A 15,652-nucleotide genomic window follows, 5' to 3' on the forward strand; every position below is an offset into this window, starting at 1 on the left:
ATATGCATACAGGCTCGTCGTGCCTTTGTTAAATCACCCATACTGTGACACTATACAGCGCCTGTAAACGTTGTCGAGGTGTGAATTTGGGGGTTGTTTTACTTCGATGCATGTCCGTGCGTGTGCTCCTGCTGGAAAAGATTCAGGACGGCGTGTAAACGCGCGTGACATGACCAATGCAACACTACCTATGAGGGCGGTTTCAGCCAATGCATTTCAATGGGAATGGAGCGGTTTGCTGCCATTCACGGATTTCTGAAAAAAATAAATTAAATAAAAAAAAATAAACGCTCTATTTCCATTGAAATGCATTGGCAGAATCCGTCAATCCGTCCTCATATGTAGTATAATAGTGCGGTGTGACTGTGCCCTACAATTAAAAGTCCGGAACTCAAAATGTGCTTGAGTAAAAGTACTAAAGTATTGGCATCAAAATGTATCAGAAGTGGAAAGTACAGTATACTGATTATGCAGAATGTCTCGTTTCAAACGTATAAAGTGTCTTAAAAATATTTTGAAAATAGCCAATCTACTCGTAGATTGGCTATTTTCAAATGGCCAAAATGTACTATATAGGTTTAATGTATGTTTTGTAGCAATAATTAAAATCTACAGTATCTAGTAACTCAAGTTTTCAAAAGTACAGTATTAGCCTCTGAGATGTAGTGGAGTAGAAGTAAAGTCCTGAAAATTGGAAATACTCCAATAAAGTAAAAAAAATACCTAAAATTTTACAAAACTGCAGTACTTGAGTAAAAAACATTTAATTTACACCACTGCCAAGAAAACGGGTTGAGCCGGGACGGGGGGTTCGAGCCCGCAGAGAGCGAGGTGTTTGCAACGTGCCGCTTGACCTAAAAAATGCACGCCTGGTGGTCTGGTCAAGCATGCATGCTGCTGTAGGACTCTTCATGCATATTTGAAGAGTGTATCAAACGAGGTTTTGTCCACACTGCAGCCATGTCAAAGCAAACATCTTGCGACCCACTTAAGTTCAGGAATGACAGCTTCAAGGCAACATCCTGTCCCTGGAGAATTCTGCAGTTGAATACATTTTGTTCCTTTTTTAATGTTGGCAGTCAATGAGTTAAGACCTATACTGTAGGCTATCCTAAATGAAGCTTAGCGTTAGTTTATGCAGGACACGAGAGTCTCGCCCGCCGATCATTACATCACACTGTCACAATCCAATCAGAGTTCATACTCAGTAAGGGAGGTTCCTTTAAATACAGCTTGCATTCACTATGACCCTGCTTGTCTTGATCTGAAGCCTCAGATCCGCTGCTGCTTAGCTCCCTCCTCCACCCCAGCCTCCACCTTTTGATGAGTCTGGCATAGGCTCAAATACTTGTGATTTTATGTCTGCTAATTCAAGCTAATATGTCAAATGTATTGCTATTGTACTACTATTGTATCCCTATGGGGGGTTTTGATTTTGCATAGCAGGCATATATTCAGGGAACATCTCCGAACGTGGAGCCCTTTAACGCCAAGTTTAACTGTATTCCATTTGTTGCAATAAATGGTTAAATATACTTTGACGTGAGTGTTCCAGACTAAACCATTGTTATGGGCATTACAGCTGCTCGGCAACACGGCAAAGGTTTTTAAAACACTTTATGCATTGTTTCTCTAACGATAATGATATACAAGTAACGCGCCCTAGCGGCGAGAAGCGACTGTCAGCTCGCACTGAAACAACAGAGCTTCTGGCACCGCACGTAGACAGACAAACAGACGCACACACAAACAGATGTAGCATTTCATGTGAGAGCCAATCAGTGACGCGCCACAGAGCCATGTGAGTGAGTGTCACGCGAAATGTGTTACTTACAACTTTTTGTGACCTGCCTTCATGGATGGAATGGGAGGGAGGAACTATGGGAGGAGGGAGGGACTGAAGTCAATAGGTAACGAAATGTTAGTGTATTAGCGTGACGCACTCACTCACTCACTCACTGACGGACATTAGGTGGAAGTTTCGATACTAACTGCGCCCTGACAATCGCAATAATGATCTGATTGAAATGTCTGCAGTAGAAAAGTTGTATTTTTTTCTTTTCTTTTGGAGAGTAACAGCAGGCCCATAGGAACACAAATGCCTGATGACGTTCCATGGCTGTCGGCTCAGCTGTGGGATGTAGTCTATCCTAATAACCAACCCTTTTCTTATCATTTGGTATTGTAGTATTGCATTTGCATTTGACCCTTAAAATAGATATGGGTGTGAACTGGAAAAATGATTTGTTTTAGGGATTAAAAGTAATTAAATTATCGTTAACCGTCATCTGGGGACCCCCCCAGATGTGGGGACCCCCCCCCCCCCCCCCCCCCCCCCTGTGGATCCCGACTGGTTGAGAAGGTTTTGAGCTACAATAGTCTATAGTTTCAACAGCAGACGCCACAGTGCAATACTGCGCCCAGCCTACGGTTGTGCAATACTACACTGACAGTATGCCATCAATATACTGCAGCACATGCTCATATAGCATAAACCTATTAACTTAGCATCTATTATTATTATTTTCTTTATCCATCTCAGTCTTTTATAATACTCCACGGAATTGCACACACACACACACACACACACACACACACACACACACACACACACACACACACACACACACACACACACACACACACACACACACACACACACACACACAGAGCTTTGGAGCCTCTGGCCTGCCATACATACATAATTCCACGTAATGAATTGTGGTACATATTTGCATACTATAGTGGTCTGTCTGTACATGTGCTGTACAAAGCCAGCTCGGTCAACGTAATCCCACATTCCAGGAGAGGAATCAAATTAAACAGATATGCTTATCTAAACTCTTTATTAAAAAAAAAGATAAAAACATATCCCTGATATAATCCTAATATGTTATCAGGAGCGGGGGATTCTAGGCATTCATACAGCGCATAAATCCAGGTGTACAGGGTTGTAAATCGAGGGATTAGCACAAAAGGTTATTGTCATTTTTTTTTTAAATAATAACGCGAAAGCAGATTTCATTATTAAAAAAGCGGAACGCACCATCTGGGATAAAAGTACATCGATTTCATCCCACGGCATTATAGCCTTGTATACCAATTATTATTATTGTTTTTTTTCTCATCGACCACCTGGTCAGTCTGTATGAAAAGTATCAAATACTTCTGATCTGTGCCCAGCGTCTATAAATAGAATGACAGAAAGAAGCACAAATCATATCGTCGCTGTCGGGCAGAAACCTCGTATTTTCAAATGTATGTATATGTTTTTTCGTGAAGTAAAGCCCTGCCTCATCAGACAAGGTCGTCACACAAAGTGTGCTTGTTGATCGGCTGTTTTCAATAGTTTAGTTAATTTTTTAAATGATAAAAACCGACAACGACGGTATAGTACTTGTCCGACTTTATTCCATCCATCCATCTTTCCCTTCCTAGATTAACGTTATTTTGCCGAGCTTCTCCTCCCACAGTGTTGGTGTCAGGCACTTGGGCCATAATATCAAATCGACCGGCTTCGTCTGTAATCGATTCCTTGCATTTTGCTAAGAGATTACGCCGTTTAATTTATATAAATGTATTCGTGAATTAATGTTCTCCATTGACTTTAATAACTGACACAGTATGTCCAAATATGGGCATTCCAAGATATGGGCTCAATATTCATGACATCAGGGAAATCATGTACTGTATGGGCATAAAAGGGACATGGATGGAATGGTTAGTGTAGTATTAGGTTACTTACTGTTGGTAGGAACTTTTGTGTGTGGGCACTGGGGCTCCGGGGGAGTGAGTTGATAAACGGACACGAGACCTACAACAACACTGTGTGGACACTCCGTTATTACAACTAAGTATAAACTACTCGACAGTTAGCACCGCTCAAATAGGGCAAGAAGGACTGGACTGACAGATACGGAGATATTTGCACGTGTGACTCGAGTCACGGCAACCACACTTGCAATTTCCAATCGCATCTTTCTAGTTTTAAATAGCCGAAGTTCGGATGCCGAACTATAGACAAATCTACAGAGTGCTGACTGTAGTTGCGGTGTCGTGGTGCCAAGCGGTGTTGCTTGACGCCACGGTTATGATTGCAGCTCTGTGGATTCGGCTCTAGCCCGTCGCATCATGACGTTGTTGCCAGATCTACAATTTTTCCTAATTTTGAAACATTTTGAAAATGTTCGCTTCACAAGGAATCTCTCATTGCATGGTTATAGCAATGTTGTGTCGACCATCGCAGAAGTACAAAAGCTACTCAAACTGAACAAATAAACAATAATTTTGCTGACGAAGACAATCCACGCTAGCGTTGTCCCGGCCTCGCCCCGCTGTGCATACAGTATATGCTCGTCATTGGCCCGCGCGGCGGAGCCATGTGACACCAGCCACCTCGTTTTGAAGCGCGCTCGCAGCTTTTCTGTGACAGGTAACGCCAGCCAGCATCAACATATCCAAGCACAACAAGCCATGCTTCATCACGGCCTGCAGGTTCATCTGTCCTGACGCATATTCTCTGCTCGTTGCCTGGGGGACTTACTGTGGCCGCCATGAAACAAAGGCACTAACGTGATGTTTAGTGTTGTTGGGGTCGCTTCTATCTCTTGTTGTCTGGTCTACTGGGGAGAGCCGTGCAAAGCCAGGCTAGCCTATTAGTCTACACAGTACGTGTGGGGATGGGTGCAGACACCGCAGAGTAGAATTGTCAGTGGTAACTCTGAACCATTGTGTTTTTGTTGTGTGATGAATTGTATATTATGGTGGCCTTGGTCTTGTTTAAATTGGTTCAGGATAAACCCTTTAAATATTTGTGTTTTTTTCTTTATAAACAGAGAATATTTGTAATGGCAATCTTTCAAACAATTATATCAGGCATGATTAGGACATGACGTGTGATGGAGAAAATGTGTTTTTAAGCAGCCACGGAATACAAAAATCAAGTGTCATTGCTGTCTGTCATTTGTGTAGATTATATTGCATTTAGTATTAAGACTTATTATAAGGCTGTCTTTAGCGTAAGTTGTTTCCATAGGAATGATCTAGAGACGTTTGAAGGGGGATATACTGTACATGTGGATCCTGTGGGTCACTGCATTGAAGGTCTCTATTCACACAGCATAATTGTGCTCTTGCAACCGCGTTGCATCATGGAGACGGACGTATCCAACGGGCCGAGGCAGGATCCGAAGGCGAAGCCAAAACTCAACGGCACAGCAGCGGCTCTGCATACACGGATCTGCAGTAAGACTTTTACATCTGTCTGGCCTCATTGCTATGCACGGAGCCTTAGGGCCACAAGTCTGCGCTTCTACCTAGGGGTACAGCTAGAGAACGACTGGCTGGGGCCTCAGCCATGACAGATTACTGCCCTAAACCGCCTTGCCTTCGCCAGTGAGAAAGGCGCCTGCCAGCAACAGCTGTCCTTTAGCGTTGGAAATGCTAACTTCCTCTTTGACAAAGACCGAGAGGGAATATGGAGTGTCAACAATACTCTGGCTTCCAGCGGTCGCTTAACATCTTGAAACTTTCCGCACGCCGAACCCACTTTCGCTGCAGCAGCTGAGTTATAATGAGTAGTGTTATGTTATTCTTTCTTTTTTTCCCTCCTTTTTTTATTTTCTTCTTTATTTTTGTCCGCAGGTTACTCGTATCCAGAAGGACTTAAATGCCGTCAGAGTAAAAAGCATGAACCCTATCAGACAACAAACTACAGGGTAAATTTTACAAGACATACGTAGCCTAGTTCAAAGAGACTTACTGTGGTAGTAGTTGTTGTGAGAGGGGGAAAAACAGTCCAAGTCGTCGACGACATGATCTCGAACTTTAGCCCTTGCTATATGCAAATGAGGTCGGAGGAGAGGAAGGCAAACAAAATGTGTTAATTGATACATCCTGTGGGTGAAGGGGTTTATGGGATCACCTGGATGGGGCTCGAGTGTCATCAGCCGACACCAGGGAGTTTAAAGTGCATGATAATAGGGACTATTAGGTCCTCCTCGGCACGCTAATGGCAGCCATTTTGTGGGGGAATGGAGGGGCGCCCAGGCTGTTGAGGGCTGGGTATTTTTATGGCCGCAGCATGTGAAGTGTGGGGGTCAAGTTCAACAGCCTCTCCAAACAAAACTAAAAAGCTGTCCTTGGCAAGACGACTCTAGTACGACGGTGCCGCTTGCCAAAAAAAGAGAAGACGAGATTTACAAGCTAACGACGCGTCGCACCACGGCACGTTGTTCGCTTGTGAATCGTATCTTTTTTTTTGGCAAGAGGGAACCCTTATGCAAAGGATTATAATTAAGCTTAAGGGAAAACAGGCGTTGGAGACCCTGGAGTGGAGAACTCACAGTTGGAGTGCATACTGAACCTTGCCATGTAGGTCACTTTGGAGCTTTTAGCAAAACCATGCATATTAATGGGCCGCCGCCACAGGAGATGTCGCCTTATAGCACTCGTTTTGTTTTTCATGAATTAACTGAGGGCGCTTTTTTTCCACAAACATATGCATTGCAAATTGAGATTGTGGCTGCTTGCAACCAACGCACACACACACACACACACACACACACACACACACACATACACGCACACGCACGCGCGCACACACACACACACACACACACACACACACACACACGCACACACACACACACACACACACGCGCACACGCACACGCAGTGTCCCCCTGTGGCATTATTTAGCCGTAACAAAAAACTAAGGGTGCGACACTGAGGGATGAATTTTAATTACAGCAGGAGTTAACGTAGAGGTGAGCATATGCTCCGGCAATATGAGAATACACCCAGCATTATGATTTGAGCCCAAGCGAGCAGAAAGTGTTTACGTCTGTGTTGGGCTTCTACAGTATATTACCTGAACATCAGGTGGCGGTGGTGATTGCATGTTGAATGCTGTATATAGGGCACTTATGTTGTATCCCCATTCCCATATGGTTTCACTATCAAGATGTCATACGTCTACAGCTTGACAAACTGCATCGATGAGAACATATGCGTCAAACGGATACTAGTTGCATGGCTGGATTATGGACCAGGCCAATGGGACCCCTTGCCAGCCAGGGGTCCCTGCATGCATGGGGCCCCTGGGCAGTAGGCACTCTGCCGAGGCGCCAACTTGCGCCGTGTTATTTATATCGCATTTGGTTGCATTTATGTTGGTGACATCATCAAGAATGCTGGTCCCTCATTGGCTGTTGATGGTGATGTCACCAATGCTGATCCCTGATTGGCTACGGGCGTAAACACAAACAGATGCGCGACAGATTCGCCACCGAACGCAGTACTTGCGTGCTCTGCTGGCGCGAGTAACTAAAGAGACCCAGACATGCCTTACAACTAACTGCCCACCCAGTGGTCCATGCCTTACAACTAACTGCCCACCCAGTGGTCCTTCTGGGTGGGGGTGGTGGGGGGATCCTTGAGTCTGTCCCTGTGTACTAGACAGAGCCATTAGAGGTGCACAGGGGTTAAAGTTCTCACTCCCGGGGACTGATTTTAGTCTTGAGGATTCCATAGGGGCTATTTATGAGATCAGTGCAGATCTGTAAATCAAATTAAAATAAGGGTGAGGAGTAGCAATGGCCACGTCGTGAACGACAAAGTCGTCAAAACGCTAGTCAAGTGATCTCCAAACTAAAAAGCAGTTATAATTTCAAGATATGAGTATTTGAATTGGCCAGACTAGCAATTGTCATAGAATACAAGAACTTCAGAAGATTCTGCATGAACTAAGATGGATAACCAATAGACAACGTACAAAAGAAGCATGGCAGGGAGGGGCTGAGCAGTTTCTTTAGGACAGCACGGTGCTCCACATTGTAGCAGCACACCTCATCCATCACAGAGAGCCGCTGATGCATGTGGTGAACCTTCAGCTGGGTCTCACAAAGTGTCTGCAGCCACGTCACTCAAGCTTTGTTTACAACCGCATCCATGCCAGCATCCTCTCCTCTCCTCTCCTCTCCTCTCCTCTCTTGCTTCGCTGCAGTCTCCCAGGCAGACGGCTGTCTTATTGTAAAAGTTGGCCGGCGTGCAGGATGAATGGCTGATGTACGTGATGGGTAATCAGATAAGTTGGGTACCATCCTCCTGCCTTCTCCCCGGAACAACACTGTCCACTGAACTGCAAAGCCCAAACACAACTGTCACATTACTAGCAGCTGGAGAAGAGAGCACTCGCTGTGCTGAAGCAACCCTCAGACATTCCCCACATATACAGTCAGTGGTGGAAAGCACTTTTACTTTTACTTTTAAGTACACAACCAGTGGTGTAAAGTAACAAAGAACTACTGTACTTAAGTACACATTTGAGATATTTGTACTTTACTGGAGTATTTCCAGTTTTCAGTACTTTTACTTCTTCTCCACCTCATCTCGGATCTAAATATTGTACTTTTACTCCACTACAGTTATTTGAAAACTTGATTAACTAGTTACTGCAGATATAATGATTATATTATAAATAAAATTAATCCACTTTAGCCCTATTTTATACCTAGGCTATTTGAAAATAGCCGATCTACAAGCTCACAACGTGTCACATCTGCCATTTTCAAACATTTTGTACTTTTACTTTTGGTACTCTTAAGTATATTTTGATGCCAATACTTTTTTACTTTTACTTTTGAATTCCGGACTTTTACTTGTAACAGAGTTTACAAGACTTCCGGACTTTTACTTGTAACAGTATTTCTATATTGCAGTACCTTTTTTTCTATATTGCAATATCTTTACTCAAGTAAGACACCTTTTCCATCTCTGTAGGCTATGCAACACAGAGGTACATTTGCGTTTCTTAGTGTGTCCATTGTTCAGCACGTTATGTTGTACTTTTTACTCTACTATAATTAATCAATACTTGCATGTTAATTTGTGGATTTAGATTAATATTGCCAAACATGTATAATCTATACATTGTCAATTCGAGAATAGCCGATCTATAAGAGCTTATGGACCTGCTATTTTGACAAATTTATATTGCTAAAATAACTTAATTAATGTAGATCAGCTCTTTTCTTTATTTCATTATTTTATTTTTCTAAACCATTTGCATTTAGGTGGGCTGCAGCCAGAGGCTATTACAGTATGACCATTTAAGCGTTCTTGGCATGGAAAAGTAAAAAAAATAAAGATCGCATATTTGAATATGCATGACAGAATGTTGCATTATGAAGAAAGTGGGTAAAATGGCTAATGACGCGGTGAACAGTCTACCGATGCTGCTGCAGTCTAAAGTCATTTGCACATTAAACCACCTCTTCATGACCACAACCTGCATTTGATCTAATGACAGAAAGTGCAAGCTTTCAAGTATTATCGTTTTTAATGAGGCATTTTACGTTCCGCTGGTTCTCAAAGTGGGGTCGGGGGACCCCCAGGTGTCCTTGGGGCGGATCCAGGGGGTCCCAGAGCAAGATGAGGGATGGCTATGTGTTTGATATTAATGTTGGAAAAATCTTATCTCCACTTAAAATCCTTTCAAAAGTGCATCTGGCCATCCGGGGGCCAAATGCAGTTTGGGGGTCCTTGACATGAAAATGTTTGAGGACCACTGGATGACTACAGATTTGGGCAGGATTTCAGCCTGATCAATCTGTATAGTCTTTAATTACTTGCGCCAGCAGAGCGAGCAAGTATACTGCGTTCGGTTGTGTATGTAGGTAGCTGTGTTTGAGCCCAGCTGTTAATGATGGCAACGTCATCATTAACACTTGGGGAGCCAAACTCGTTCAGGGACGAGTTATGGCCACTAGATGTCACCCTGCCACAGGAAGTTATATCGTCGAGGGACGAGTCAACAAATAGTTAACTTTTCGAGACCGCAGCTTCCCTTTGCATGCCCTGAATCCATTACGTCACCCAGCCAGGGCAGGAAGCCCCCTGTCTCTCCCCACACGGAAGGATTTTACATGGCTTTAGATTCTACTTTGAAACATAAGAACGGCTTTATCTGAGAATGAGGTAAAAACAGCCCCATGGAGGCAGAGAGCTGATTGTTTTCACGGCGACACTTTACCGCGAATTTACCGCGATTTTTTTACCGCGAGTTTCGCGAGCGTTTGTAAACAAATGGAGTACCTCCTCAATCTTCTCTGGACACGCACGTGCACACGCACGAAGCTTGCGGGGCTCATCAAAACATAACGTAAGTCAATGGTGGCACCAGCAACAGCTATAAATGTTATAAACCTTGGCCGCCCATGTGTTAACAGCCAATGAGGGACCAGCATTCCTGGTGTTGCCAGTGGTGATGTCAGCGGAGTTTGGTATATAAGAGCATTCCTGGTAATGTCATCATTAAAAGCCAATGGTGGAAGCTGAGCGCACCTCATGGCGTGCTCTGCTGACGCACAAGTAGGCAAGACGCAAGTTGGCACCCCGACACCTTATTAAATATTTTGAAAATAAAGTACTCAAGTACTTTTATCCCAAGTTCGGGTAGTCACAGAATCTTGGCAGCACCGAACAGCCAAATTAATGACGGTACCCCCCCTGGCTCTATAGGTTTCTTGTTCACTTTCAAGCCAAGTCTATTTGTTGTTCTTCCTCTTCTTGTGGAGGCCGCTTGAGGAGGATGAGGGAGCTGTCAGTGGCTTCTGGTCCTGCAGGGTTCCATGTCCATCTACTGGATCCTCCTGACCGGTGGTCTTGGTTCTGGAGGTCTGGAGAGACGTCGCTGCTCTGTCCCACCACTGGGCTCACATCACACTTCATATGATCTGGTACACTGCCAAGTGCACAAACTGCTGACGTGACGGAAGAGTTGCTGAACAAACGCTCCGCTTCCTTGACCGTTCCATTTCTTCTGTCCATCGTCTTGCTGTGGGAGTTGTTTCGGTTGGTGGTGGTGAGGTATTTGTCCCATCCTCTGATGATGTTCCCGTGTGTCTGGGTGTCTTCCAAGTAGCTGCCCTCTAATGCATAGATCTGTCTTTCCAAGTTCACCAGTGTCTCAGTCAGTTCTCGCTTCCTCCTCACCAGTTCTTCGAGTTCCCGACGAGCACCGGGAATCTCTGGTGATGCCGCTTTGGTCTGCTTCGCCACGATCGTTCTTGTTTGGCCAAAAAACTAAACTGTGGATGTCGGACTGCATGTGGCCAGCATGTGACTGATCGCATCGCATGTGACGTCAGTCAATCTCTGACGTATCTATGACGTATGACTCCAAATTTGAGCATGGTTTCAGTATGATAAGGGCCCCATTTGACTTGTTACATGAACATTAGAAATTAGAGTTGCTGATAATAACATGTTTTGACTGATTTGATGCGGACATCCCTCGTGGACATCCCTACTGAGTTAAATGTTAGATTATGTGATGTGTGAATCGCTTGAGAGACCAATATGGGGCCCCCGCTGGACTAGCGATCCAGGTGCATACATAGGCTCTAATGCATGACAGTGTGTCGTGGGTTTGAGTCCAGTTCCCGACAACCTTTGCTGTGTGTCTCTCCCCATTTCTCTCTCCCTCTTTCCTGTCAATCTTCACTTGAACTATCAATGAAGGCAGAAAAGCCAAAAAACTAATCCTTTAGAGACCACACTCACACTCTGTGACGTGTTGTTAGCTTGTACAGTAGATTGGCTATTTTCAGTAAGCAACCAAGTGTAAAATCTGCCATCACGGCTACGCCCAAATACATTTTTGTTGACAAATTCAACTGTAAATTTAGTCGACTAACACTAACTAAAACTAGACATTCAGAAGACTAAAATATGACACAAACTAAATGATTTTTTTTCCTATGCTGCCACATGCCACCTTTCAGATATACTGTAAATATACATCTCATTCTGCTTGTCAGTCATACATACAACTGACTGTTAACTTGTGTAGACCTAATGTCAATAACAGTACAGATCTTACATCCTTTCACCAGAGGAAACCCCGACACTCATAATTCGAAATGCAACCTTTGATTGACTGCTGAGACAAACGTAACTGACACAAGGAATTAACGATCAGACTTTGCAGATTAGAGAGCCATTTGAATGGTAGAAGTCTGAGAGAAAGATGGAGAGAGGTAGACAATGAATGTGTATGAGAGAGGGGGGGGCAAACAGTAGATATTTAACTTAGACCACCATTTTAGCAACAACAAAATGTTGTATTTTTTGCACTCTCAGAGTTAAATTAACACTGAGGACTTTGCAGTGCAGATTGAGGTACCAGACCCCTTTTCTTTTAATCAAATGGGGCTTTTTAATCAAATGGGGGCCTGGTGCATGTCAAACTGGGGGTCCTTGAAATAAATAAATAAAAAGGTTGACTAACACCACTCTAGAGCAGTAATGCCGGACATAATGTGGAAGATGATTACACTGGCTCACACATTGTCACTTCCATGATGACCACCACAGGGTCTGTCATCTTTGGGGTCCAGCTGGACCACCAGAACCCCCTCCCACCCCCCTCCCCCCACCAGACCCACTTTTTTTTCTCTCCTCCTCCAGCTTTTCTGAAGTATAAGGGGTCGGAAATTCCAGTCAGAGCCGCCCCGGCGCCTGCTTGCCAAAAAGCCTGCTCTTCCAAAGTCATTTGCAGCAAAGTCCATTATCATCATCACTTGCGGTGATGAATTCCCTGTGATGGCGGCGGGGCCCACAGCAGCCTCCACTCATAATGACATTCTGCTCTTGTTGGCAGCGCTCCCTCCCTCCCCCCCTCCCACCCTCCCTCCCTCCGCCGTCACATGGCTCCGTCCCAACAGCCCCACAGTGTCTCAGACGTACATCCACCATACTGGAGCTGGCTGGCCTCTCCTGCAGGAGGGGGGAGACGTAAAGAGCTATAGAAACCTGGTGCTGATGAGCAGGCACGTGCACAGCAGCACATAGACATCAAAGGGGTCTCGAGCCCCTGCCCTTTTATCCGTCTGTAAAAAGTGCCCTCTCCAGACCATGAATGCAGTTTTTACTATGGTGAAAGAAATGTAAATGCTCCCCTTTCCATGCCACACCGTACCTCAAGGCAGCATTCAAGAGAATGGCCATGCATGTCCAAACTCTCCTCGCAGCGCGGTGCGTTGTGAGCTTGGAGGTCGGCTATTTTCAATATTTTCACCAAAAGGCCCTTTTAGAAACTTCAGCCCCTGCCCCTGAGAGAGAGAGAGAGAGAGAGAGAGAGAGAGAGAGAGCGCAGAGTGGTCCTAGTGGTCCTAAATCCTAATGGTTTTCTGAAAAACGTATGTCTCTTTATCAGTGGTTCTCAAACCTTTTTCATGTCAAGGACCCCCTAGAATGATATGTATTTGACCGTGAAAATACATATAATTGAATAGGTGTCTCTGGCACAACAGATTTTATTTTCTGATGGGGTCTGCAGTCAAATACATATTAATTTATTAATTTGGGGGTCTTTGACATGAAAAGGTTTGAGAACCACTGGTCTAATAGCACCTTTGATAACTCTGATAGTGTACAAATGGAACCAAATGGACCCATAAGGGCCCATTTTGTTCCATTTGTACTCTCTGAGTAAAGAAATAAAACCACAGATTTGACTGTGCAGACAAATGGCAGCATATGCAACGCAGATATTTCACAATATTTTTTTCTGACCATCCAGTCACCTTCTGAAGAGCGTACGTTCAGTTCACGTTCGCCCAAAATATGAACGTGTTCATGAACGATCGTTCATTGAACGCGTTCGGGTACAACACTGCTCTAGTGAACCTCTTAAGGAGGTTTGCGAATTCACAAATCGCAAATAATCGCAAAATCGCATTAAGCGAAGTTTTATCTGAAATCAACGGCATCTCATAACTTAAAAACGAACAACAGTTTGCACCTTTGGAATTTCTGTCTGGAAAAGACGTATTTGCTGTTCTGCCGATGATGTTTTGATGCGCTGGTGGCTACTGACTGGACCTGTCAGTCAAAGTAAGTAACTACGTCATCACGTAATGCGTTGTCTATGGACAACTCCCAGACTCTCCCCTGGGAGAGTCTGGCTGTTGCGAGGCTTCGGCCACTCAGCCTGTGTCTTGGGGAAGGTAATGTTTATCCATGGAGGATGTACCAAGCTGACTGGATATAGAAATGGCATCTACAAGTTGGACACCACCCCAATGGTCTGGTCTTTAATTAACACCAGAGGAACACCTCCACCTCCTTCATGTTATCACTCTGTCCCCATCATTGGGACACAGATGTTTGTATTTGGGAGCGATTCGGAAGAGGACAACAACATCAGATTGTTTGACACAGAGAACAACTGCTGGCTGATCACACCTTCTGCACAGCTTCTTCCAGAAAGACGTTATGGTCATTCATCCTTTACCTACATTGGAGAGCTGTACATATTTTGGTGGCTTTCGTCAGACTCACTTCAATGATCTGTGGAAATTCAACCCAGAGACCTTCTCCTGGAAGGAGATTAAGCCCAAGGGAAACCCGCTAAAGATGTACAATGGCTGCTGCTGCATGGTGGGAGATCGTGTCATCCTCCTTGGAGGATCCGAATCAGATGAGCTGTCCATCTTAGACTTAAATCCTAGTCTGAAGACATTATGCAAGCTAGCAGTCACTCAGTATGCTCTGGATCAGTCTGAACTCCCACACGACATCATGTGGGAACTAGCAACCATGAATAAATCGCCCGCTCTTCCCACCCCTCCCGTTTTATAGTAAGATATTATGATGACTTGACCAATCATGGAGATTGGACCATTTATAGTCTGGTTGGCTGAAATATCACGTGAGGCTCACCAATCCACCAATACTAAAGACTTTCGGACATATGCCCGTTTATGCCCATCTGATTGGCTATGGGCGTAGACCCTCTCGTGGGACTTATATATGTCTCGATATTATGACATTTTCCCCCCCTTTTCCCCTCTGACAGCCAGAGAGGGAAGAAGTGGGCATAAAATCAGTCAGCTCAAATTAAATGTGACATACACACTTGTATACTCATTAATAATAAACATAAACATTGTTCAATATAGTTACTTGACTGAATTATTGTTAATTGTGGCACGTTTACTAACATGCCAAGTTTAGCTGCACTTGAACAACCGTTCCAGGCTGCCATATCCAGCCCAAAAAAAACAAGAAACCCGGGGGGAAAACGGCCAAAACCAGATTTTTCGTGCATGCCCGGAGGACTCCCGTCTTTGCCATACCCTAGCTTTTGCTTTACTGACACCACTGAGCTCACTACACCCAGGGACTGGCTAAACAAGAGGCCAGGCTGACATGGGGCTGCACTGTCCTCTGCACGTCACGGACAGCCATTGATGGTGACCAGGTGGGAGATGTTATCCTAACAGTCTGGAACTCTTGTGAATTATTTGCTGATAGATATAAACAGCTGTTATTCTTGGTAATGGAAAGCAATTAGAAACATCTGCATACTTGGCCGTGAGTGATGCCTTGCGAGCAGAGCGCGCCGAGGCCCCGGCTCCCAGGTGCCTCTGGGAAATAATTACATCATCAGGACAGGAGGGCCAGGGGCTGGAGGACTCTGCTAGTGATCTGTGAAGAGCAAGGAGGAGCGTGCACGTGTGTCAGGCGCGCACGCACGTGCACGCACACAACACGCACGCACACAACACGCACGCGAACACACAGATCTATGGTGATAATTAATTCTCCCTTGCACAATCTGTCTTACTGAGATTTTTTTTTTTTT

General features: G+C 44.6%; 1 pseudogene across 1 annotated transcript; it reads right to left on the bottom strand.

Moving 5' to 3' along the window:
• Nucleotides 1-7,386: 7,386 nt before the first annotated feature.
• LOC308295708 (chromatin modification-related protein MEAF6-like) lies at nt 7,387-14,292 on the bottom strand (annotated as a pseudogene). The gene is made up of 5 exons: nt 14,251-14,292; nt 12,751-12,780; nt 10,505-11,049; nt 7,775-7,910; nt 7,387-7,454 (listed from the first exon to the last, which is right to left on the bottom strand). The product of its transcript is annotated as a chromatin modification-related protein MEAF6-like (transcript).
• Between the last annotated feature and the right edge of the window lie 1,360 nt (nt 14,293-15,652).

The sequence above is a fragment of the Nannobrachium achirus genome (genome assembly GCF_963921795.1).
Source record: "Nannobrachium achirus genome assembly, chromosome: 12".
Lineage (NCBI taxonomy): Eukaryota > Metazoa > Chordata > Actinopteri > Myctophiformes > Myctophidae > Nannobrachium > Nannobrachium achirus.